Here is a 24,748-nt window from a genome sequence, read left to right on the forward strand (position 1 = left end):
GGTATAAAAGGTAAGAATTCTAAAGCATCTACTAGTAAATTTTCTCAATCTGTTATTGATGAAGAAAATGAGAGAAAAAGACATGAGCTTTTCCATATTCGAGTTATTTCCAAAAATCAAAAGATTGATGCTTTGTTTGATAGTGGCTCACAAGTAAATTTTATTTCTGAAGCAATTGTAAATAAATTTGGATTAGAAACTACACCTTACAAGAAACCATACCCATTAGGATGGTTGAATGATAAAGCACAACTACAAGTTACTAGACAGTGCAAACTCACGTTTTCTTTTGGGTCAGCATTTGTAGATAAGGTTGAGTTAGACATAATTCCTTTGGATATATGTGGAATTGTTTTAGGAAGTCCTTACTTGTATGATAGAAAGGCTATTTTCTATAGAGCTGAGAACAAGTATCTACTTGTTAAAGATGGAATTGAATACTTTGTAAGAGCTCATAATCTCAAGAATAGTTATACTCTCATAAACTCAGGACATATGAAAACAATGATAAATTCATGTAAACAATTCTTTCTAATGGTTGTAAAGGAAAAGAAACTAGATAAAACCAATGTATTTGAGGGTTGTAATGCTGAATAGTAAGCTGATATAGAAAAGGTTGTTTCAGAGTATGGTGTCTTGTTTCAAGAACCTAAAGGTCTCCCACCCAAAAAGGGAATAGTGCATGATATTATTTTGTAGCAAGATGTTCCATTGCCTATCATTGGGATGTACAGGTTGTCTGCTTTAGAGAATGTTGAAATCAAGAAGAAGGTGCAGGAGTTGTTCGACAAGGGCTTCATCAGGCCTAGCACATCACGATGTGCGTCACCAATCGTTTTGGTGAGAAAGAAAGATGGCTCGTGGAGAATGTGCATTGATTACCGAGCACTGAAGAAGATAACAATCAAGAATCATTATCCCCTTCCTCACATAGATGATCTTTTAGATCAATTGAAAGAAGATGTTTATTTCACCAAGCTGGATTTGCACAGTGGATATCATCAGGTCAAAGCTGCAGAGCAAGATGCATGGAAGACCGCTTTCAAAAAAAATCAGGGATTGTATGAATGGCTGGTTATGCCTTTTGGCTTTACTAATGCTCCTGCTACTTTCATGAGATTAGTGAATGATGTACTCAGACATTTTCTTGATGATTTTTTTATTGTGTATCTGGATGAAATTCTGATTTTTAGTAAAATGTGGGAAGAACATTTAAAGCACATTAAGTAGACATTATATGTTTTGAAAGGAGAAAAACTTTATGTTAAAATCTCAAAATGTGCATTTGGCAAAACATCTCTAAACTACTTGGGTCATATAGTAGGGGTAGGTGAATTGAAAATCGATCCCTATAAAGTGGCAGTCATTGTGAACTGGCCTAAACCCAGGTCTACTATAGAAGTGAGAAGCTTCTTAGGAGCAGTGCAATATTGGAGGAAGTTCATTTCTAACTTCTCCTTGATTACAGGGAAAAGTGTCTACACTGAACTGCTTATCCCACTAAGGTGTGATAGCTACCTTAGAAACAAAAAAAGTAAAGCTACTTTCGTTTTTCCTTTATGAAATATAGATGAGAGAAGAACGAAGAAGACTAACCTCTGTCTTGCACTAATCTCCTAGTTCGATTCCTCTCTCTCTTGATAGTCTTTTGCTACTTGTTCCCTTGCACGCCCAGCTTCACAGAGTACCTGTAAGATCACAATAGCATAGCACTATACAAGAACATGGATCTGTAATCATAAACAATCTAGGGTCAGATGTAAATTGACCATACAAATGCAGAAAACATAAATGACACAAGAGTATGGAGGAAAACTTGAATAGCTTTTATTGATAAACAAGAAAGAGCCAAGGGAGTTACAACCAGTTGTTCTGACCCAACATCATCCTCTCAGCAAGGAAGCCCCTCTTCACCTCATACAAAGCTTAGATCACCCAACAACCTGATGTTGTCTCAAGAAACCAACAGCAATTCCTTACAATATGCAAAATTCCAGCCTCTGGATCTCTGGGATGAGGGATCCATATATAGATATCTGTAAGGGAGATGAGTCATCTTGTGATTTGATTAGTGTCTTCCCTCTGATAGTTCTTGCTTCCACTTGGAGATTGATGATCTCTTACTCATCCTTGGTCGAATTCAGAGAGGCAAGTGTCACAGGAGAAGTTTCTGGAAGATTCCATGCCTCTCCACCTCGTGGAATGACACTGCCATTTGTCACTTCTCGCCCATCGCACCCCATAGAATGGATTTTTGAAATGCAACACACCCACACAGTGTATTTAGGTGAGATGCAATGCACTTTTCCTATGGAACAGCTGAAATGATCCTGTTTTGACCAGTTTTGTGCAGTTTTTCATGGAGAACTTCTGGGAGAAGCTGTAATCAGTTGACCTTGTTCCTTTAGGGGTTAGAACAACACTTTTAGGGACTTAGGAGCCCTTGGTTTAAGGACATTTCATGCTTGGGGTTGTAGTGCCCAAAAATGTCTATAACAGTTGCCCCCTAAAGCATGAGGTCGTTAATCTTTTGATGTCGGGTGAAATGCTTTATTATGAGGATCCAAAGTTCTTTCAAGCTGGGAGGCGACCTGTAATAAGATACAATACAATACATTATCTTCATAATATTTTCATGATCTAGCTGAGGCGGGCATTCCCATGCTCAGATTTATAAATTCATTTTCATGTACATAGGACAGACAATCGTCTGAGTGTAGACTGATGATTCTGGTAGAGTCATCATCCCTTTGATTGGATGATTATCTGTGCAACAATGATGTACATTTGATGTCTTTATTTCCCTGAATATATATCTCAGCCCGGATGGATGAAACTAGATCCGGGGTCTTCAATCTCGTTCGATCTTCACTCGAAGTACAAGTCTATCTATGTGAGAGATGTTCTGGAGTCGAACATGGAAAGACATTGCCTGATTACCAGCCAATGATGTAAGCTGTTAACAGGCGTGAGAGGAATCACCGATAATGATAATGACCCTCAAGGTATTGCAGTACAATTCACGTGGTGTGAATAAAGGACTTGGTGTCAAACACCACGCAAAATATTTCGGTCGAAGGCCATTGATGTAAACCTATCTCCGGATGTGAGAAACTTTCCATTGAGGCATGCAAGCTTCAAAGTACTGAATAGGGTGTTCCTAGATCGACTTCTTGGATAATGAGCTAATGTCGACAGGAAGCGATCCATCACAGGAGGGCCTTAATGAATCCCACATCAATGACATGGAAAGGAGCAAATGATTTTAATGGAGGTGAAAACGATCTGATGACATACGGTTTAGGGTGGCGGTCATGAAAGAATGGAGTGTAGATGTATTGTAGCGGGTGAGACACAGGTGAATTCTCTGAATGACTTCTCTTGAACATATCGGCGACACTGACATGACGGATTGGTAGCATTACCCCAAATGTGGATGGTGTGATGGGACCATGGTGATGTGGCTGGTGAATGAAACAACCCAACCCGACTTGGATGCAGAGTGAAAGTATCATGTTCAAGAGCGACTTGCTACCAACAAAGTTTCTTCAAGTTTTCTTCCCAATTTTCCCCAGTCATTACTGACCAGTACCTCTTTATTTTTTTCAAGATTGAGGAGGATAACATATGCTTGTTCTATAATTTTCCCATCGGACAAACCCATCGCTATGTTTTAACGAGCCTAGCGATAGTAAAACTCGTTCCTGTCTGCTATGGACAAGTTTGTCGCTATTAAGTTTTAACGAGTTTAACGACAAAGATAACTCGGTCCTTTTCAATTTTAGAGAGTCTGAAAAGGAACATAAAGGAAACTCCAAAATTCGTTTTTCGTCATCTAATCCCTTAAGTTCCGAAAAAGTATAAAACGATACAGAAGGGATGAATTTTCGATACTTTTAACGAGCCGAACAAAACAAGCACTCGATCTTTTTGTGTAATAATCCCTCAGGTCAGAAAAGATTAAAATTTAGAGAAGGGATAGCACTTCCGGTCCCTTTAACGAGCTGGAGAGGCCAATGGCTCGAATATATTTTCATATTTTATGAGTCAGTTGAAAAGAGTTTAAAGGAGACTCGCCTTTTGAGGAACGAGTGATAAAATTGGGTAGCAGTTGATTTCAGGTAAGGTTTGGAATTTTCCAATCACGGCAGTGTTACAAGGATGGCTAGTTAGATCACTCTTCGCAGCTGTTCCTCAAAAGGGGTAAACAATCAAATGGAGGTGAATGATCGGCCAATACAGAGTGGAGGTGATGATGAGAACACGACCAAGGCTTTCAAGGCTGAAGTACTACATTCACGATGGTTATTTACCAGGAAATAGTTCATTTTTTAATGAGATTAAACGTGGGGAGAAACATTTGCTCATGGCTTATGTTTATTTTTTAACGAGCTTGAACTATGCGCTAAAACTACTCGATGCGGGTTTACTTTTTAACGAGCTTGAACCTTGCGGTAACACTGCTCGATTAATCCAGTCGTATAATAAGAATGTCCCATTTAAAAACAACAATTTTTAAAATCTTTGCCCCACATCCTTTCTTTATGTAAGTTAGGAAATGACCAATCCAAAAAAACAGATAAATGATCGCTCTTTGCTTGCATGCCAAAAGGTTTGCATGCCCCCAGGTATAAAACAGAGTTTCAAGGTCACCTTTCAAACCACCAACAAAAAATTTGTTTTATCGGGAAAGGTTTACCTCTTTCAGGTTACGAAAGATTGTTATATTCACAGCACAAACAAAACACTTCTTTGGCGATGTCTACCGAAATAGACAAAGGTGAGTGGAGGAGACTACTCCACTCACATAACTTTGAAGAGAGAATCTTGTTCCAAAATAACTCCCTCTTCCAATCACGGATGGGAGTACAGACCAATCATATATCTCTCACAGAAACCTACCCTATACCCGAAGTTTTGATGTCGAAGCAGACCAGGGTGCATGCCCCTTGGGTTTCAGTCATGTCCCTCGAATCACTCGCGCTCATCAGGTGGACGGACTGGAGATTGATGAGACATTCCTTGTGTGAAAAGACCATTTAGGGATGGTATATGACTATTTGCTATGCGTGATCTGGGAAATGAAAGCCGGTCTATGAGCTTGACCACTCTTCCTTTGTGCGGAAAACACATTACTCTAAAGAGTGATGAGACAATCGCTCCCATGCAATAAATATAGTCTCATCTAAGGAGTAGATTATAATCCAGGGGTCCTTGGACTACCATTACATTCATGTGAACGGTTTTCCCTCTCAATGTTATGGGCACATTCGGAAGGATCCTTAATGGTCGACTGGTTCCTTTGTCAAAGCCTATTAGATTTCTCATCTCAGGCAGAAGAGATGGCGAACCAAGAACTTTCCAAGCAGTCGAGGAAAGGATACTCACAGAAGCCCCTTCATCTATGATGGTACCAGCCATAACTATTCTATATATTTGAGTGATAATTCGGAATGGTATACTAGCTAGTAAACAGGGTCTCCCTAGTTGATTCCAGTTGAAGGAGAGAACTAGGTTGCTTGGAGGTGGGACCGAATAGATGGCTGAGTACAACTCTGACGAACTTCCTTCTTGCGGTAAAGGAATGGGTAAATTGCCCCCATGTTCATCGGAGTCTATGCTTACAAAAAGAATTTGGACGGTGTCATCCTTATTCTTTTCTGTGACTGTATCATCTGAAGATGGAACCTCTGAAGGCAAGACCGAGTCAACTGCCGCCTCGACCTTTTGACTTTCGTCTGGTATGGGTTCATATGGTTTGTCTTCAATGATAGATGCTTCAGCCGACCATCTGGGCGGGTCAGCCGGATTTGCAACTAGTGACGGACTCGGCAAGAGTTTTTTATATCCAGGAGAAAGTCGTAACGGTGAAACCAGACGATCGTCCAAAACTCTTTTAGCCTCATATAAGAAGGGACAACGATGGACGGCATGATCGCCTCTGCACAGTTTACAAGGAAATCTATATTTTCCTTTTTGTCCTAGGGCTTCTCTTTCACTAGTCGATGGTGTGTTTTCAACATGATCATCAGAGGTTGACGACACCAGGTTGTGCAAACGAGGAGACCAGTCCCTTAAGATCTGAGGGATGCATGGACAATCTCTATGATGATGGTCTCCTCTACAAATGACACATGGCGATTTAGGCCTAGTCGGTGCAGTGTGTAGATTTTCGCTAGACGATGCTTGGTTGCCCCCTTTCGCTTTTGGCTCCTTCTTCTTCTTCTCTTTCTTCTTCTTTTCCTTCTTCTTCTCAGGTACTTGATTTTTGGCTTTACCAACCCCATCAAGAAGAAGAAGGAGGAGAGGAAGAATTGGAGGAAGTAGAAGGTTGGTGGGTAACTCTGGATTCATCTAGTTGTTGACTCGATTGTTCAGGAATTGCGGTGTTTTGAACGACAGAGGTTGAGAAGAGCCATACGGGCAAGCCGATTGTCAATCCTAGAAGCGACAATGTGGCCATATGGGGTGCACCAACATCTCCCCAAGAGGAGAAGTGACTAGGATTTCCTCCAAGGGGAATTCCTTGGTTGGTGGGTTCCATTTTCTCAACCAAATATCAACGTAGGAAAGGGTGATGATTATTCTGTTTAAAATAAATTTTAGATGCTTTGACACAACTTGTTTTTTCAATTTTTAAGAGTCGAGAAAAAACAAAAGATGACTCTAGTCGCCTTCGATTTTTAATGAGCCTGAAGTGACAAGTGCTCATATGGACCTTTTCCTTTAAGGAGTCTAAATAGGAACGAAAGGGACTGCTCTGGAAATCTAGGTAGAGGGATTACCAAACCAATCACAAAACTGCAGAATACTTTTTACGGTACGGCAGTCAATATTCCCGAATGTTGTGTTCAGTGCATTGCAATCGATAGGGCGGCATACACGACTTCCTATGGATAAAGGATCAAGCCTATTGTGGTCTCCCAAAATATACTCAATGGTATGTGGGAGCACAAGTCCGTACTGGCACTTATCGTCTCAAAGTGGAGGAATCACCCAACCATCAGTGAGAACAACAGTTACCAGGCTTTACGATGCCGAAATACGTCTCTAGCCTAGACTTCTAAATGTTGTGCGTTAGGTTCCAAAGCGTTGTTAGATTCATTGAATTTATTCTATAGTTGATCTTGTTTATGAAATTTGCCTTTCAGGTTCACCACGAGATGTAGATGTATAATTCCTAAAATGCAATCTAAGATGATAAACAGTCTTTTATCTTCTTTGTGCAATGAAAATCCTAGCTACTAAGGAAAGAGAGACAGTATTCTTTCACAAAGAGCAAAGAGCACACTCTAAATGCACTATCCTAAATCAGACCAATCAAACAGTCTAAATGCAAATGCACATGCATGTATTTGTTTTCGACTTTCTTAGTATGTGAATGGAAAAAAGAAAGCTAATGCACAAATCCGAATTACTTTTCAAGCAACAATTACCAACAAGTTTCTTTTCGAAATAAAAAATGGAGACAATCACAACACTTTACGATTTGGAAATGAATACTTGCTTTCGACACTAGAAAAATCACAAATTCAGACCAAATACAATAGTAACAGGATAATCGACTATCTACAGCAACCAAACTCTTTCCTATGACTGAAAATGACACTTGCGACACTTTCAAATCAAAGGACGACAGTACGATTACGTTAATTTTTGCAAAGGAGAACTGAAAATGACTCAACAAATACACAAAAACATTTACAGTTCTTTTGTACAAAGGGGGCAGAATAACAGCAAGGAAAAGGGGTTTCAAACAGAGATATACTGATCACAGGCAGCAAAATTCATGAATAGAACTGGAAAGAATGAATCACAGAACCAAAACTGAACAATGCCTAGTCTGATCAGCGCACCTGTAACACAAGGAATTTGAAATGTAGCGCACATACTACACTCGGGAAGTGCGTTGAATTTTAGATTCATAGAACAGTACCTACGTTGGGCCAGAGACGAGACTTTGCTTGGGTTCCGGGTCACAGTTTGCAGTTCAGTTCATGGGTTTTGGCCGAGCAAATGGTAATCAGTAATGCAACAATCAAGGGTAGATCTAAGGAGGATATAAGAGCTACCACAAGGGGCAATCAGAGAGTTTGTAAATCAGTTGTTTAATTTATAAACAAATCCTGGAGATTGACTGAAGTGGCATTTATCTACTTTGCATTTGCATAGAAAATGTAGTTCGAAAGCTACCTGGCTCGACTTCAGGATCCGTCTGTAAGTTTATAAAATAGACAACAAGGAAGATAAACAAACAAACTAATTCATCCCAGCGGAGTCGCCATTTTGTTACAGGGAAAAGTGTCTACACAGAACTTCTTATCCCACTAAGGTGTGATAGCTACCTTAGAAACAAACAAAGTAAAGCTACTTTCGTTTTTCCTTTATGAAATATAGATGAGAGAAGAACAAAGAAGACTAACCTCTGTCTTGCGCTAATCTCCTAGTTCGATTCCTCTCTCTCTTGATAGTCTTTTGCTACTTGTTCCCTTGCATGCCCAGCTTCACAGAGTACCTGTAAGATCAAAATAGCATAGCACTATACAAGAACATGGATCTATAATCATAAACAATCTAGGATCAGATGTAAATTGACCATACAAATGCAGAAAACATAAATGACACAAGAGTATGGAGGAAAACTTGAATAGCTTTTATTGATAAACAAGAAAGAGCCAAGGGAGTTACAACTAGTTGTTCTGACCCAGCATCATCCTCTCAGCAAGGAATCCCCTCTTCACCTCATACAAAGCTTAGATCACCCAACAATCTGATGTTGTCTCAAGAAACCAACAACAATTCCTTACAATATGCAAAATTCCAGCCTCTGGATCTCTGGGATGAGGGATCCATATATAGATATCTGTAAGGGAGATGAGTCATCTTGTGATTTGATTAGTGTCTTCTCTTTGATAGTTCTTGCTTCCACTTGGAGATTGATGATCTCTTACTCATCCTTGGTTGAATTCAGAGAGGAAAGTGTCACAGGAGAAGTTTCTGGAAGATTCCATGCCTCTCCACCTCACGGAATGACACTGCCATTTGTCACTTCTCGCCCATCACACCCCATAGAAGGGCTTTTTGAAATGCAATGCACCCACACAACGTATTTAGGTGATATGCAACGCACTTTTCCTATGGAGAAACTGAAATGATTCTGTTTTGACCAGTTTTGAGCAGTTTTTCATGGAGAACTTCTGGGAGGAGCTGTAATCAGTTGACCTTATTCCTTTAGGGGTTAGAACAACACTTTTAGGGACTTAGGAGCCCTTGGTTTATGGACATTTCATGCTTAGGGTTGTAGTGCCCAAAAATGTCTATAACACTTACATGCTCTAACATGATTGAATAAGGTGTTTCAGTGGGGAGGCAAACATCAGAAAGCCTTCGACACCTTGAAAGAGAAAATTAGTACAACACCTGTACTAGCACTGCCAGATCTACAAAGACCATTTGAGATTCAAACTTATGCCAATGACTATGCCATGGGAACAGTGTTGACACAACATGGTAAACCCATATGTTATCATTCTGAGACTTTTAAACCTACAGTAGTTAACTATCGTACATATGATAAAGAATTGTATGAATTAGTTTAGAGTGTGAAAAAGTGGAAACGTTACTTAATGGGCAAAGAGACAGTAATACATACTGATCATCAACCACTTCATTATCTACACTCCCAAACTAAGTTGTAGCAATCAAGACATTACAGACGGATGGGGTTTCTACAACAGTTTCCTTTAGTCATCAGATATAAAAGGGCATACATAACAAGGTTGCAGACATGTTATCTAGACCCATTATAAATGCATCTACCATACTTAAGAATAATTATGTGCTACATGAAAGCTACATAGAACAATATGCTCAGGATATGAACTTTAAAGATGTATATGAAACTTTGAGTCAAAGAAAAAGAGTAGAAGAATTGGAATATCGTATAAAGGACCGACTCTTATACCATTGTGGGAAACTATGCATTCCACAAACTGAGAGGATAAAGATAACTAGGGAAGCACACACTTCTCTGATATCAGGTCACTTTGGGGTAAGTAAAACAATTGCACAGCTGCAAAGATTCTGCTATTGGCCGAAAATGAATGAGACAGTTTCTAGATATGTAAGAGGGTGTGCCATGTGTGCTAAGAGAAAGCCTAGCAATAGAAAACTAGGCTTGTACACTCCATTGCTAGTTCCTTCTCACCCTTGGGAAAGTGTTTCCATGGATTTTGTTGGAGGACTGCCTAAATATAGGAAAGGTCATGATTATCTATATGTCATTGTGGATAGGTTTAGAAAAATGTGTATTTGGATACCTTGTAGTAAACATATCACAGTTGAACAGACTGAAAAATTGTTCTTTGAACATGTATGGGTTCATTTTGGATTACCCACTTCCATTGTATCTGATCGAGACACTCGATTTGTGGGGAAGTTTTGGTCTAGTCTGTGGGAACTGATGGACACCAAACTAAAGAAAAGCACAAATTTTCATCCACAAACAGATGGCCAGACAGAAGTAGTAAACAGGACAGTGATCTAGTTGTTGAGAGGTTACTGCAGCAAACATCCTAAGCTTTGGGATGAACACTTGTGTTATGTGCAGCATGCTTACAACAGAGCCAAACACTCTTCTACATAGAGATCTCCTTTCGAGACTTGTTTTGGTTTCACACCTAGGTATCCTTTGGATTTTGTCTTTGGTAAAGATACCATGGTTGATGGACACAGTGATGTGGACAAGGCAACTAGGTTCATTGAACAGATCCAAGAGATCCACTAGGCAGTATAGGAACAGTTGGAAAAGAGCTAGGCCAAGTACAAGGCTAAGCATGATAAGCATCGGATGGAGCATAGTTTTCAAGTTGGAGACCAAGTCTGGCTGTATATCAGCAAGGATAGGATGCAATGTGAAGGTAAAAAGCTAAAGCCTATCAGGTATGGACCTTTTAGGATACTTGATAAGATTGGTGAAAGTGCTTTTCTCGTTGATTTACCAGCCTACATGTACATCTACTCAGTCGTAAATGTAGATTTCTTGAGATTGTTTGAACCTTCAATGATTGAGGACCCTGAAGAGAAAAGTCAATTTCCTTCTATTGATGACCTGCTACCTGAATACCTCAATGAGTTGTAGGAAGACATAGTGTTGGACAAGAAGGTGAGGACAATGTGCAGGGGAGATGTTGAGTACCTCAAGGTTGGGCTAAAAGGTTCAAAGTCGAGCAACGCAAAGTGGATTGAGATTGGACAAGTGAGAAAAAAGTATCCTCACTTAGTCGATGCTTGAAAACCAACTTTTGGTGGTCCAAAAGCCTTTTCAGTGGGAAGGTCATGATCCGAATTAGATCCATAGAAGACTATCAAATAACCATGACTATATCAGGTCAAGCAAATCTCTAAGGAAATCCAAAATAGTAATAAAAAACAACCTGAACTAGTGGCAATGGTAGCCAACATGGAACGACGAGGACCTTGGTCAAAGTGCGCTGAACAAGGCCCATGGAGACCATGCAGGAGGCCAAAGTAGCCCCGGGGAGCCTCGAAATGGGGAAAAGGGGTGATTTTTGATGCATGATTAGTGCTTGGTGCTAATCACGCATCGCTAGGTGAACATGGCCGCGAAGGAAAAGCCCGAGCACTCAGTCACTAAGTGCTAAAGTACAAGACCGTACCCGCGCTCTGGAAATCGACGGTTTTGATCGGGGTGCCCTTAAACGGTAAGAGGTTTTGGATAAGAGCAGAGCAATTCCATACATCGATTGACGCATGGTAGATGGAGGTGAGAGAAAACTGTCGTTGATCGTGCGCTATCGGTCAAGCAAGTCAACTGCGTGAAACGTGCGTATGGCATCGGATCTAGAGGGCTTAGATCAGATGGCTCAAATTGCACCTGATGGAGGAAGCGGAACCGACAGGGAATTAAGCTGCATTTTAGAGAGATTTTGAATCCATTTGACTACCACAGTGGAGGAAGAACACATCCATGATGTAACTGAAGAAATGAATTGACAAAGCATGCTGGTGCCGTTTAGAGGAGGACAAGTAGCCACTCCCTGAGCATTCATGATGATGTCGAACAGGGAATTCCAAGTGCAGCTACAGAAGGTGAAACAATAGAGGCGGGAGAGGAACCGAACAAGCATTGATTCAGATGGCTAAAGCCATGAACAAAGGAAGAAGACAGGAGTTGACAGTCGAGTTAGACAGAAGTTGAGAGACAAAGAAGTGGAATAGTGAACCCAGAGAGGAGGATTCAACACAGAGAACAATAAAGCAAAGCAGAAGATAGAGGGTCGAGCTAACTAGAGGCAACATTGAGCACCAGAGAGCTTGAAGATTCAAGCCATCCCATAGAGGAATCTGTTCGGATTGAGCATCACATTTGGCTCTTTCCACTGTAACCAAAAGGTCACAGAGCTGGTAGGAAGAAGAAGTGTCTGTGTACTCTAGTGACTCGAGGAATCCAAAAACCACCCTGCCAAGTGAACCTGCTTCAGGAGAACTCACATTGATTCCCTATATTGTAATTTCTATACTTAAAGACACAATAAAACAAGGCCACCACTGAAAGTTGGACCGGAGATGTAGCCCTGGAGAATAGGATGAAATCCTTATTAAAATTGCTTGTGTCATTGTGTTTGCTTACTGTATTTCTCTATTGTCTTTCCATTTTATTGTCTATGTATTGGCAATCTGATCAATCCGTTGCTTCAATAGCATATAACACACACAAGCACATGAGTCTGTAATACCTTAGTTTAATAAATCTTTAACTGATGTCACTCATAGGGTGAATATCAGATCAATGAGTATATATAAAATTTTAATATCCAATGATGTAGTGTCCAAATTTGTTTAAGGAGTGTACAACAACTAATAGTTATTTCTTAATGTCAATGTAGTTTAATTCAAACTTAGACAAATTTTTACTAATGAAATAAATGGCATAGGGTAACTTATCATCTATTTTCCCCCAGGCTTCCCCCATAGCTTTTTCAGATGCATCAACATAGATATCGAAGGGAAGAGCCCAATTTGGACCTTAAGTATGGGTACAATGGTCAATTTCTCTTTGAAAATATCAAGGGCCTCTTGGCAACTTCTTTTCCAAATGAATTCAAAGTCCTTGGCCAACAATCCAAACAATGGTGAAGCCACTTAATCAAAATCATTGATAAGCCTACTATAATATACAACTAAGCCCAAGAAAATCTAACATAACTCTGCTTTTAAGGAGTAGGGACCATTTTTATGATGGAAATCTTGTTTGGGTCCACCTGTATTCCCTCCTAAGATATTGAATGGCGAAGGAGAGTTCTTAGGTTCATTAAGAATTCACATTTCTGAAGACTAAGCAAGAGGTTCATTTCAATGCATTTTCTCAGGAATTTTCCCATATTAGAGAGAGCCTCTAGGAAGTCACACCCATAAGTAGTGACATCATCCTTGTAGATCTCCTCAGAGTGATGGAAAAGCTAGGGAAAAATACTCAGAACTACCCTTTGAAAAGTGGTAGGGGCATTGTATAGGCCGAAATGGAGGACCCTATAAGGAAAGGTACCTCAAGGACATGTGAATATTGTATTTTCTTGATCCTTGGGGCTAATATGGATCTGATTGTAACCACTGAATCCATCCTAGAAAGAGACTAAATTCCCTACAAGACCATCTAAAACTTGATCAATTAAATGCAAAGGGAAATGGTCTTTCTTGGTGGCTTTTTCCAATTCTCTATAATCCACACAGATCCTCCATTTCCATTCTTATTTGGGACTAAAACTAGAGGGGACAACCAATCACTATGCAAGATGGGGTATATGAACCCTGAATCCAACAACTTTTGCAACTCTTCCTTTACTATGTCCTTGAGGGTTGGGTTCATTCTACTATGAGGTTGGTGCACATGTTTTCATCCCTCCTTGATGTAGATGTGATGAGTACAAACTGAGGGATTCATCTAAGTTTTCTCTTAACATATTGCACAATTTCCCTTCTTGGTTGGCCGAGAGAGATCGGTTAATCTTCAAGGTTATAGATAGGCCAAATTATACAACTTTGACATGGGTAGGACTTGGGTCAAATGAGCATAAATCAGTCCAAGGCCTACTCTCTGAATCTTTCACTAGCTCATCAAGAGGCATGTTATTGGGGGGTTGGTTCTGAAGGATCTAGTCAATCATGTCATCTTCATTAGGTTCCCCCCTCCTATAACAACATCTAGGGTACATATTGGTTAGGATGTCGTATGATAGACTTCATCTTCCTCCTCTTCTTGCCACAAGGGTAAGTCATGCTCAATTAATGGATGAAAAGGAGGATACAATACCAATTGTTTGGAAAAATTCCCATTCTTAATGGTCATGTTCCCAACCCTACAACTAATATGAGAATCAATAGTGGCTAACCATGGCCTTCCCAAGATGAGAGGATAGCCATTGAATTTTTTTTTGGACTGGAGAACCAAGAAGTTAGTAGCATACTCTCGGGAGTCAATGGGGACCATTGCGTCCTCAACGATTCCCTTAGAAGCTACTGTGGATCTATCTGCAAGTTACAACACTGTAGTGGTTTTTATCAAGGATCCTTCGAGGTTTAGTTTTAGCATGGTTTATTTATTCATCACATTTATGGAAACCCCAAGATCAATTAGGGTATGAGGGACAATAATTCCATCAATGTGTACATCCACCACTAGACTTCCAGGGGCTAAAGATTTTGGGAAAATCACTCTCCCCAACATCAAAACAGATAATTGACCAATATCATTGATGGTGGGGACATCTCTTTTTCTTCTTCCAGGGTGTTTGAAACATTTCTCTTTGATTAAATTATTATAGATGGGAACATCCTTAATAGCCTAGAGAAGGGGTATTTTAACACACAGGTTCTTCAATTCTCCCAGACGTCCAATCTCTTCTTGGGTGTATTGGCTAGGATGGATCAAACTCTTAGGAAAAGGAGGTGGATTTACTTGAGGAGCACTCTCTTCATTTTCCTCTTCAATTTCTTTGGGTGGAGATGGAGGTTGGTTATCTGGAAGTGCTCTTCCAGACCTAAGGTTGATTTATTGGATCTCCACCACAAAGGTAGGATAACATGTCTCTCCACTGTAGATCTATTGTACTTGCTTGCTATTCGGGTTCAGATTGGGTTGAGCAGGCTTCTGAGGCTTCTTGGGCGGAGCATGATGAGTGAGTTGTGGTTGAGTTGGAGGTGCAGGTAGTAAAGCAGGAGGTTGGTTGAGTTGAGGCCTCCACCCTTGTGATGGGTGTTCCAATGAGGAGGTTGGGGACCATATGGCTGAAATGGTTGATTGACATGTTGAGGAGGATATTGAGAAGAATAAGACCAAGAAGGAGGTGTGGATCCTGATGGATGAGTGGAAGAGTACCAGGGTGGAAATGATGCATTCTAGTTGGATGGTAATAAGAGTAATATGTATCTTGCATGCCTTGCTAGTATGGCTAAGGTTATTGAGGCCTCCTTTGATTTATAAAGCAAAGTTTCTTAGCCCCACCTTCTACCCCTTGGTATACACAATTTAAACTAGGCAAAGAAGGGCATTTATCTCTGGCATCGTTTTCCTCACAGACTGAGAAAACCTCTATGACATTTAATGGGCATTCATTTCTAGGGTTCTTTCTAGTGCATTTAGGGTAGAAAATAACTAGGGCTCTCTATGCTTCCTCTTGTTTCCTCTTGATATGCATGGTATCAATTTGCAAAGAAAAGGTATGCAATATTTAACTTTTACATTCCTCCAACATGTTCCTAATATCATTCTTGATGGATGTTGTGGAAGGAGAGGAATTTATCAAGCTTTGACTAGCCCTACCCTTCTTTCTAGGATACCTAGTGTTTCAGGGAAAACTAGTGTCGATTCGAACTGCTAGTCCCACTAATATGGGTAGCTATCTTAGAAACAAACAATGAAAGCTTTTCAAGAGTTCCTTTAAGTGTGATAGGTGAGAGGGAAGAAAAGAGGACCAACCTAGATCTTTTGCTTTGATCCTAGCTTGATTTCTCCCTTCCTTGATAGAATTTTCCACTCCTCTCCTACTTGTCCCGCTTCAAAGAGTACCTATAGAGTCAAAGTAACAACAAACCACAAAGCATCTCCATCTAAAACATCATAAAAATGAGGAATCAGAAACAAATTGACCATACAATTGCATTCATAAACAGTAAGATTCATAAGCACATGATTATATGGAGGAAAAATCGAAGAACTTTATTAATATTAATGAAAGAGAGGATTACAACCCAGTTGTCCGATCTAGCATCATCCTCCTAGTGTAGAAGCCCTCTTCACCTCATGAACAAGCAAATCACCCAAAAATGCAATGTCTCTTCTCACCAACAAACCAACACCACTTCCTTACAAATTACAAAATTCCAACCCCCAGATCTCTCAGATGAGGGATCCATTTATAGATGTCTTGCAAGGGTGTGAGTCAGCTCTAGGTTTTTTATTAGTGTCATTCCACTGATATTTCTTGATTCCACTTGGAGATTTCATTGATCTCTTACTCATCCCTGGGCGAATTCAGAGAGGCAAGTGTCACAGGAGAAGTTTCTGGAAGATTCTATGATCATCCACTTAGCAAACTGTCTCTACCATTTGTCTATTCTCACTCATCTCACCCCACATAAGGCAATTTTAGTATGCACACACCTGGCTAGTTTGGAAGCTAGTGCGCATCACACCTTGCCCATGGAGCAGTCTGTATGGTCTAGTTTTGGCCACTTCTGAGTAGTTTTTCAGGTGGAACTTCTGGGAAATGATGCAATCATTTGACCATGATCCTTTAGGGTATGAAACAACACTTTTAGGACTTAAGGAGCCTTCAGTTTATGGACATATGAGTTTTGGGTTACAGTGCCCAAATATGTCTATAACAGCTGCCCCCTAAAGCATGAGGTCATAAATATTCTGATGTCGGGTGAAATGCTTTATCATGAGAATCTGAGGTATTCTTAGTGGAAGGTGACTTGTATAAGATACAATACAATACATCATCATCATATTATTTTCATGATCTAGCTGAGGTAGGCATTCCCATGCTCAAATTTATAAATTCATTTTCATGTACATAGGACATACAATCGTCTGCTATTGCAGATTGGTGATTCTTCGCATGAAGAGTCATCTTCTTTGGCTTAGATGACTATCTGTGTAGCTTATGTGTATAGTTGATGTCCTTATGTTCCTAAATATATCGCAGCCCATATGGATGAAACTAGATCCGGGGTCTTCAAAACTCGTTCAATCTTCACCTGATGTACAAGTCGATCCATGTGAAAAGATGTTCTGAAGTCGAACATGGAAAGACATCGCCTAATTACCAGCCAATAATTTAAGCTGTTAACAAATGTGAGAGGAGTCACCGATAATGATGATGACCCTCAAGGTACTACAGTATAATTCACATGGTGTGAATATATGAGCCAATGTCGAACACCATGCAAAGTCTTTTGGTCGAAGGTCATTGATGTAAACCTGTCGCCAGAAGTGAGAAACTTGCCATTGAGGCATGCAAGCTTCAAAGTACTGAAAGGGTTGTTTCTAAGTCAACTTCTTGGATAATGAGCTGATGTCGAAAAGAAGTGACACATCGTAGGAGGGCCTTGATGTTTCACACATCTATGACACGAAACGAAGCAACTGATTTTTTTGGAGGTGAAAACGATCTGATGATATAAGGTTTAGGAATGGCGGCCATGAAAAATGAAGGGTGGATGTATTGTAGTGGACGAGGCATTTGCTGGATGGTGAATTCTCTGAATGACTTCTCTTGAACATGTTAGCGACACTTATATGGACTGGTAGCGTTAACCCCATGGATCGTATGGAGGACCAATGGTGATGGTGAATGGAAAAACCCAACCCAACTTAATCATGGTGATGGAGTGAAAGTGTCATGTTCAAGAGCGACCTGCTACCAATAAAGTTCTTTAAGTTTTATTCCCATTTTTCCCCAGTCATTGCTGATCAGTACCTCTTTATTTTTGACAAGCTTGAGGAGGATAACATATGCTTGGTCTATAATTTTCCCTTCAGGAAAACCTGTCGCTTTTTGTTTAGTGATCCTAGCATCAGTGAGACTCGTTCTTGTTTGGGTGGACAAGTTTGTCACTATTTTTTTAACAAGTTTAATGACAAAGATAACTTAGTCCTTTTCATGTTTAAAGAGTTTGAAAAGGGATGAAAAGGAGACTCCAATAGTAATTTTTCGTGGCATAATCCCTTAAGTTCAAAAAAGTATAAAATAATATGAAAGGGATGACTTTTCGATAGCTTTAATGAGCCGACAAAGACAAGTTCTCGATATTTTTGTTTAATAATCCCTCAGGTCCAAAAAGATTAAAATATATGATAGGGATGGCACTCCCTTTACGTTAACAAGCTAGAAAGGCCAATAGATCGACAATCTTTTTATATTTAATGATTCTAAAAAGAGTTTAAAAGGGACTCGTTTTTTAGGAATGAGTAGTATTTTTGGGTAGCAACCGGTTCCAGGTAAGTTTGGAACTTCTCAAAGCATGGCAGTGTGAAGAGGGTGGCAATCAAAATCACTCATCGCAGATGTTCCTTAAAAGGGTAAACAATCAATTGGAGGTGTATGGTCGGCCAAATGAATGGAGGTGACGATAGGAACACAACTAAGGTTCAAAAGGGTTGATAGAAAAGCGATCACAAAGTTTATTTACCAAAGGTGGTTTCATTTTTTAATGATCTTGAACTAGGAGAAAACTATACTCAGTGCAAGGTTGATTTTTTAATGAGCTTGAACCTTGTGGGAACATTGATCTTACCAATCTTTTGATAATGTCTCTTGGTAGATTTATCTTTTAATGAGCTTGAACACTACTATAACATGTGCTCATGGCCTTTTTATGCAGGCTAGAAACGACTGAGCTACGAGGTTAAAGGGTTAAGAACCTACAAACTAAGAAAATCAAAGGTCGTTTTTCACTTGCATACAAATGTTTGCATGCCCCCAGGTGTTTCAGTAAAAGGATAGTTTCTAGGTTACCAAATGGAATTCCTTGCGGTTAGGCAGGATTGTTTCTGTCGGAAGAAAAAAAATCTTCCTTTGCTTTGTCCATCGAAATGGGCGAAGGTGATTGGTGTGAGCTTCTAATCATATAACGTACAAAGGTGAATGGTGTGAGCTTCCACTCAAAATCGTACAAAGGAAATAAGTGTATCAGACTGATCACATAACTTAGACGGGAATGTTTCTTCAGTCCAAGCATTAAGACCTCTCAAGAAAATCTCTCTTTTCCTCTAGGTTCACCTGCTGAAGCAGACTAGGGTGCATGCCCCCTAACCTTCATCACACTCACCGAACTACTCGCGGTAATTAGGTGGATGGAATGAAGGTTGAAGAGACATTGTTGATTCGAGGAGACCATTTAGGAATGATGGTTGATTTATAGTTGTGTTTGAACCAAGAAATGAAAGCTGGTCAACAAGTTGCACCAGTCTGCCTTCATGTGGAAAGCACATCACTCGAAAGAATGTGGAAACGATAGCTTCCATGCTATACATATAGTCACGTCCAAGGAGTAGATTGTAATCTAGTGGACCTTGGACTACCATCATGTTCAAATGAATGGTTTTCTTTATCAATGTTATCGGTAACTTTGGAAGGATCCCTAATGGTCGACTGGTTCCTTTGTTGAAGCCCGACAAATTTTGTTTTTCAGGCAAAAGCGATGGAAAACCAAGTGCTTTCCAAGTAGTTGAGGAAAGGATACTCACTGAAGCCCCTTCATCTATGATAGTGCCAGACATGATCATTTTGTAAAGTTGTACTATGATTCGGAATGGTACATTAGATGGAAGGTGGGGTTTTGCTAGTTGATTCCAATCAAAGATAATGACTAGATTTCTCGGAGGAGGTATTGGATAAATGTCTAGATAAATCTCATGAACTGGGGGGGGTCTCTTCCTGTTGTGAAGGAATGGGTGGATTTCCCCAAAGTTCATTAGACTCTGTATCGAAAAAAAGAATTTGAACGGTGTCATTCTCATTCTCTTTGGAAACTGTATCATCCGAAGGTGGTCCTTCTGAAGGCAAGACTAGGTTGACTGCCATCTCGACCAGTTGACTTTGATCTGGTGTGGACTCAGAAGGTTCACTTTCAATGGTAGGCGATTCGATCGACAATTGAGTTATGTCAATCAAGTTTTCAACTAGCGAAGGACTTGGTAAGAGTTTCTTGTATCCAGGTGGAAGTTACTGCGGTGAAGCAAGATGGTTATCCAAAATTCTTTTGGCTTCATCCAGAAAAGGACAATGGTGAAGGGTATGATCACCTTCACATAACCTACATGGAACTTTGAATTTTCCTTTCTGTCTATTAACTTCGTTTTCACTAGTCAATCGTGTGCTGTTAACCTGACTGTCAGAGGTCGATGACACCGAATGGTGCAAACGGGGAGACCATTCTCTCAATATCTACGGGATGAAAGGGAAATCTCAATGGTAATGGCTACCCTTGCAAATTACGCATGGAGTTTTTGGTTTCGAAAGTTTAGTGTGCGGATTTTTGCCAGATGATGCCTGGTTGTTCCCTTGTTTAGCTGGCTTCTTCTTCTTCTCCTTCCCTTTCTTTTTCTTCTCAGCTACTTGGTTTTTAGTGTCACTAGTTTCACCAAGTGAAGAGGAAGAAGGGGAAGGAGAAACTAACAAAGTAGAAGGTGAAGGGGTAACTTTAGTTTCATCTGGTTGCTAATTAGATTATTGAGGAATTACGGTGTTTTGAACAACAGAGGTCGAGAAAATCCATACTGGCAGGTCGATTGTGATTCCTGAAGGGACAACATAGCCATATATGGAGAACCAATATCTCCCCAAGGAGAAAGGACTAGTATCTCCTCCAAGAGGGATTCCTTGATTGGTGGACTCCATTATCTCAACCTCAAATCAACGAAGGAACATGGATGTTATTCCGATTTAAATAAATTTTAAAGACACTTTGATGCAACTTGCTTTTTCAATTTTTAAGACTCAAGAAAAAGCTAAAGGTGACTCTAGTCGCCTTCGATTTTTAATGAGCCTGAAGTGACAAGTGCTTAGATGGACCTTTTCTTTTAAGGAGTCGAAAAGGAATTAAAGTGACTACTCTGGAAATCTAGACAGAGGGATTACCAAACTGATCGCAAAACTGAAAAATACAGCTTGGTGATAAATGATAGAGAAATTACCAAGGACTTATGTATGGCAGTCAGTCTTCCCAAATGTTGTGTTTAGTGCATTACGATCGATAGGGCGGTAGACACGGATTCCTAAGGATAAAGGATATCAGCCTATTGTGGTCTCCCAATATATACTGAACAGTACGGGGAGCACAAGTCTGTACTGGCACTTGTCATATCAAAGAGGAGGAATCACCCAACTTTCGATGAAGACGATGGTTACCAGGTTTTACGACGCCGAAACACATCTCTAGCCTAGACTTCTAGATGTGTTGCGTTAGGTTCCAAAGCGTTTTTATGTTCATTGAGATTTATTTTAGAGTTGATCTTGCTTAGAAGTTTGTCTTTCAAGGTTCACCGTGTGATGTAGATGTAAAATTCCTAAATATGCAATCTAAAATGATAACAGTCATTTATGTTCTTTTAACAATGAAATTCCTAGCTACAAAGGAAAGAAGATAATGATTTTTATTTCAACAGAGAGCATAGAGCACACACTAAATTCACTTTCCTAAATCAAATTTCGCATGTAGTCAAAATGAAAATGCACATGCATGTATTTTTTTTCTACTTTCTTAATGTGTGATGCCAAAAAGGAAAGCTAAGTACAAATCTGAACTATTTTCTTTCAAAGCGACATTTCTAACAATTCCTTTTCAAAACGAAAGGAAGATTAAGATGACACTTTTCGATTTCGAATTGAAAACTATTTTTCGACACTTCAAATACTAATAACTAAAATCAAGTACAATGAAAAAAGTACAATCAACTATCTAGAAGAGGAAGACTTTACGAAACTCTTCTTTTGATTCAAAATGACAATTACGACACTTGCATCAAAAACAACAATTCGATTAAGCTACTTTTGACAAAGGAAGACTGTAAATGATTCACAAATACACAAAAAAATTTACAATTCCTAACTGACGGAGGCTGAAATATTTGAAGGAAGAAGGTTCTAGCAAGAAGACACTGATCATGTATAGCAAAACTACTGAATAAAGCTAAAAACAATGAGAATAAAACCAACTTTCAGAGAATAAAACAGTATCACTCAATCATTGCACTTGCAACACAGGGAAATAGGGATGCATCTCACCTGCAACACACAGGAGTTGTGATGCATCCAGGTTGCATAGTTACAGACAGTTCGATGGACTAGGGAGCGAAACTGAGCTTGGTTTTTGCTCAAAATTTGTAGCTAAGTTCAGTGATTTAAGCTGAGTAATGATTGATAGTAAAAAAAAAGCATAGGGGTAAGATCTTATGAGGTTCTGAGCTACCACAAGGGCACTTAGAATGCTTTGTAAGTCAGATGTTCAGTTCATAAACCAACCTAGAGATTAACTGAAGAAGCATTCATCTACTTCGCAATTGCATAGCAAAGGCATTTTGAAGGCTAGCTGGCTAACTTCAAGCTCCATCTATAGTTTATAAAGAAAAAAATAAACAAACAAAACAAACTATTTGGTCCCCAGTGGAGTTGCCATTTTGTTTTAGGGAAAACTAGTGTCAAATCGAACTGCTAGTCCCACTAAGATGGGTATCTATCTTAGAAACAACTAATGAAAGCTTTTCGAGAGTTCCTTTAAGTGTTATAGATGAGAGGGAAGAAAAGAGGACCAACCTGGATCTTTTGCTTTGATCCTAGCTTGATTTCTACTTTCCTTGATAGAATTCGGCACTCCTCTCATACTTCTATTGCTTCAAAAAGTAACTGTAGAGTCAAATTAATAGCAAACCATCAAAGAATCTCCATCTAAAACATCATAAACAATGTGGAATCAAAAACACATTGACCATACAATTACATTCATAAACAGTAAGATTCATAAACACATGATTATATGGAGGAAAACTCAAAGAACTTTATTAATAGTAATGAAAAAGAGGATTACAACTCAGCTGTCTGATCCAACATCATCCTCCTAGTGTAGAAGACCTCTTCACCTCATGAACAAGAAAATCACCCAACAATGCAATGTCTCTTATCACCGGCAAACCAACAACACTTCCTTACAAACTGCAAAATTCCAGCCCCCAGATCTCTCAGATGAGGGATCCATTTATAGATGTCTTGCAAGGGTGTGAATCAGCTCTGGGTTTTTGATTAGTGTCATTCCACTGATAGTTCTTGGTTCCACTTGGAGATTTCATTGATCTCTTACTCATCCCTGGGCGAATTCAGAGAGGCATGCATCATAGGAGAAGTTTCTGGAAGATTCCATGGTCATCCACTTAGCAAATTGTCTCTGCCATTTTTCTATTCTCACTCATTGCACCCCACAGAAGGCCATTTCAGTATGCACTGCACCTGGCTAGTTTGGCAGCCAGTATGCATCGCACCTTGCCCATGGAGCAGTCTGTATGGTCTAGTTTTGGCCAGTTCTGAGTATGTTTTCAGGTGGAACTTCTGGGAAATGATGCAATCAGTTGACCATGATCCTTTAGGGTATGAAACAACACTTTTAGGGACTTAAGAAGCCCTTAGTTTATGGACATATGAGTTTGGGGTTGTAGTGCCCAAATATGTCTATAACACCTAGAGGGGTTTTTGAACATTATTTTAATGTCATCATAGGATAAATAATAGATATCTCCCCCAAAAAACATGTTAAGGGTTTCCAGGATGTCATCCCTGATCCCTCAGAGAAGAACCAACTTGAGTGATTCAGGGTCAAGGGTACATCTGACCCTTCTATAATTGAGTTGAAATCTTTCCTCATAGTCCTCTAGGGATTCATCAAGTCCAAGAGTCATTATAAATATTTCTTCCTTGGTATCTTTGGACCTACAATAGTCCTTATACTTGATATTAAATGCTTGTTTCATTTGAGCCCAAGTAGTGATGCTATCCCTAGGAAAACCCATAAACTAGCACAAGGTTGCATCCTTAAGGGTAGATGGGAATAAATTCAACTTCTGGTCATTAGAGGCATAGTCATAGGTCCTACATACAACATAAAATTCAAACATCAAGGTATCAAGATCCTCATAGGTTACGCCATGGATGTGTGCAAGGGCATCAGGGCTTATATTCTTCATTCTAGCCTCTCCATTAGTCTCTTAGATAGGGAAAACCTCATTTTTCCTATTTTCAGCCATGGTTTGGGTAGGTCAAGTGGGTTCTTCTTCTTCCAAAATAGGTTCTTTAGAGATCTCAGGTTGCTCACCTAGAGGGTCTTCTAACTCCCCCAGACTTAGAGAGGGAAGTTGATAGTCACCGAAGAAGAGTGAAGGTTAATTACTTGAGAGTGTGGGTTGTTTGGTAAAATTTTTCCTTGAGTATCTCTATTCCTACGAGGCATGAATGAAATTTTTCTCCTTTTATTTATGTTCTTTTTCAAAAATGTATGCAAAACAAAAAATAATGCTTAATTAGAAATAACATCTACCTAGACACCTCCCCGGAAACGACGCCAAAAGGTGGTGATCCCTATTATTCCAACAAAAGTGCTGCAACTCCCAAGGGCTTCTCAACACTATTTATCAACCCGGGGTTTGTACAAACTTCAAGGTGATAGTGATATATGA

The sequence above is a fragment of the Pinus tabuliformis genome, chromosome 8, assembly GCF_031772625.1.
Source record: "Pinus tabuliformis cultivar Carrire ecotype Pingquan chromosome 8, CPIR1, whole genome shotgun sequence".
Classification (NCBI taxonomy): Eukaryota; Viridiplantae; Streptophyta; class Pinopsida; order Pinales; family Pinaceae; genus Pinus; species Pinus tabuliformis.